The following is a 2,500-nucleotide window of genomic DNA, read 5'->3' as shown; positions in this document are numbered from 1 at the left end:
CACTGAGGAGAAACCTCACGTCACCCTGAGGACAACCTCAGGTCACTGAGGAGAAACCTCATGTGTGAAGGTCTTCTAGTTAATTTGAGTCTATGTTGCTTGAATTCTGTTGGACTTCTTCTGCAGATTCCACCTGAATCTGCTCTTGGTGGTTGGATCGACTCTTGACAGGCTCAAAGCCTCTCCCTTGACAAGTCGTCTGCTTGCTTGAATCTCTCAGACTTCTCAGGCTTCCTTTGCTCAAATTTAAGAATGAGCACGTTTACATGGACTGCAATATTCCGATATTAACCCGATTAAGACAATACTCTGAATACGAAACTGCCATGTAAACAGCATTTTCTGATTACCTTAGGCCGAATAAGGTCATAGTCGGAGTAAGCAATAGACGAATTAAGACGTGGAGTATTCCAATTTTAGTCGCATTATTGAAGTACATTGTAGACATGTATACACCTTAATCGCACTATGATGTCCTATCGGAGTTTTCGCAGCATTTTGCGACACGTACGGCAATCCAACTGCTTGACGACGCATGCTGTAGCTTCCAGCGAGTGTTGCGTAACTTGTTTACAGAAGAAAAGATGACTGCCACCGGTAAAAAGAAGTCCCAACATTTTTCCAACAACGGTTTCAGGTTAAATTCCGGAGGGAAACTCGGGCGCAGGACGTAGGGACGTAATGTGGCCGTGCATCTTCAGTCATTAATTGGTGTGAGATAGCTGTAGCCTGAGGGCCTTTAGTGAAGTAGGAGGCTGACTCAGAAGGCGATTTGAAGGTCCCACAGGTGGACATTTATTTACAGTGCAACCAAAGTGCAACACAAAACAGAAAACAAAAATTCAAAAAACTGAAGATTTACAGAACAGAGGATGACTAAACTCATACCAAATCAAAATAACAGCACGTGCACTGGCATCTGCACTGCCTGACCTTCCCTCTCAGCTGCCTCCGAACAACTCTTTAAATACAGCCATCAATTTCAGAGACACCTCCCCTGGCCTTCACCAACCTCACTACAGGGGTGAGACATATTACCAGCTTTTATATATTATTAACCATAGTGTTATTTTCATAGAATTCCAATTTCCTACTGTACCTGAATGCATCACAAAAACACATACAATAAATACCCATGATCTCGCACAGCAAAAGAAAAATACACATTAGCACAGTAAGAACCCCCCTCCGACATGGAATAGGCCATGACATCGTCGCTGATGTCATCGACCACATAATAGACGCAACTGCAGGGCGGCCCCCTCCCAAACAGTCGTTTCCCGCGCAAACAGACCCGGGATAGTTATGTGTGTTTGCATTACACAGTGAAATTACCGGTCAACTCAATACGTGATAGAATTAACAAACATGTAGAGATGTACCAATGGGCTTAACTTATGGATAAAGAAATAATGTTAACAGTGACAAATGATGTGGTCATACCCACTTTGTCACAATTGGACTCTGCTCTGTAGCATGTAAACGGGAATATGAATGGAATATTCTATAAGCAACTCATGTAAACATCTTAATCGAAATATTGTCTTATTTAGAATAAGGTCAATAGTCGGATTATTGCAGTCCATGTAAACGTAGTCAATGATTCTATTGCAAACCTTGTATCAGTTAATGATGCAGATAAATGGATTCGTGCATATTGCATTCAAACGAAAATCATATTTCTGGATCAATAATCATTTCAGTATCAGTGACGATGCAATGCACATCAGGTATTTTGGTACATCAAACAGTGTATTACTTGCTGAAGGGTTTCAGGCATAGAGAAATCATTTTTTATAATCAGAAAATCCTCTAAACCACAATAATGCCTAATAAAAGGTCTTTAAGTGGCTGGAGGGACAGAATCGACTTTGTGTTGTGACTCTCTGATCGGGTATTCCAGAGCCTGATGGGGTATTTTTGAGTCTGATCGGGTATTCCTGAGTCTGAACGGGTATTCCGTAGTCTGACTGGGTATTCCAGAGTCTGATGGGGTATTCCGGAGTCTGGTTTGGTATTCCGGAGTCTGATCTCGTATTCCTGAGTCTAATCGGGTATTCCTGAGTCTGATCGGGTATTCCAGAGCCTGACTGGGTATTCCTGAGTCTGGTGGGGTATTCCTGAGTCTGATCGGGTATACCTGAGCCTGATTGGGATTTACAGAGTCTGATGAGGTATTCCTGAGTCTGATCGTGTATTCCTGAGTCTGATCGTGTATTCCAGAGCCTGATCTGGTATTCCTGAGTCTGATCGGGTATTCCGTAGTCTGATCGGGTACTCCCGAGTCTGATGGGGTATTCCTGAGTCTGATTGGGATTTACAGAGTCTGATGGGGTATTCCGGAGTCTGATTGGGTATTCCTGAGTCTGATCGGGTATTCCAGAGTCTGGTTGGGTATTCCGGAGTCTGATCTCGTATTCCTGAGTCTAATCGGGTATTCCTGAGTCTGATCGGGTATTCCGGAGTCTGATCGGGTACTCCCGAGTCTGATGGGGTATTC

General features: G+C 43.3%; 1 protein-coding gene across 1 annotated transcript in view; it reads left to right on the top strand.

Annotated features, from left to right (window-relative positions):
- Nucleotides 1-2,500, top strand: part of LOC144538090 (thyrotropin-releasing hormone-degrading ectoenzyme-like) — a 122,706-nt gene that overhangs the window by 103,919 nt on the left and 16,287 nt on the right.

This window comes from Centroberyx gerrardi, chromosome 24 (genome assembly GCF_048128805.1).
Source record: "Centroberyx gerrardi isolate f3 chromosome 24, fCenGer3.hap1.cur.20231027, whole genome shotgun sequence".
Classification (NCBI taxonomy): domain Eukaryota; kingdom Metazoa; phylum Chordata; class Actinopteri; order Beryciformes; family Berycidae; genus Centroberyx; species Centroberyx gerrardi.
Note: the sequence above shows the minus strand (reverse complement) of the source record. Positions and strands in the feature narration are given on the sequence as shown.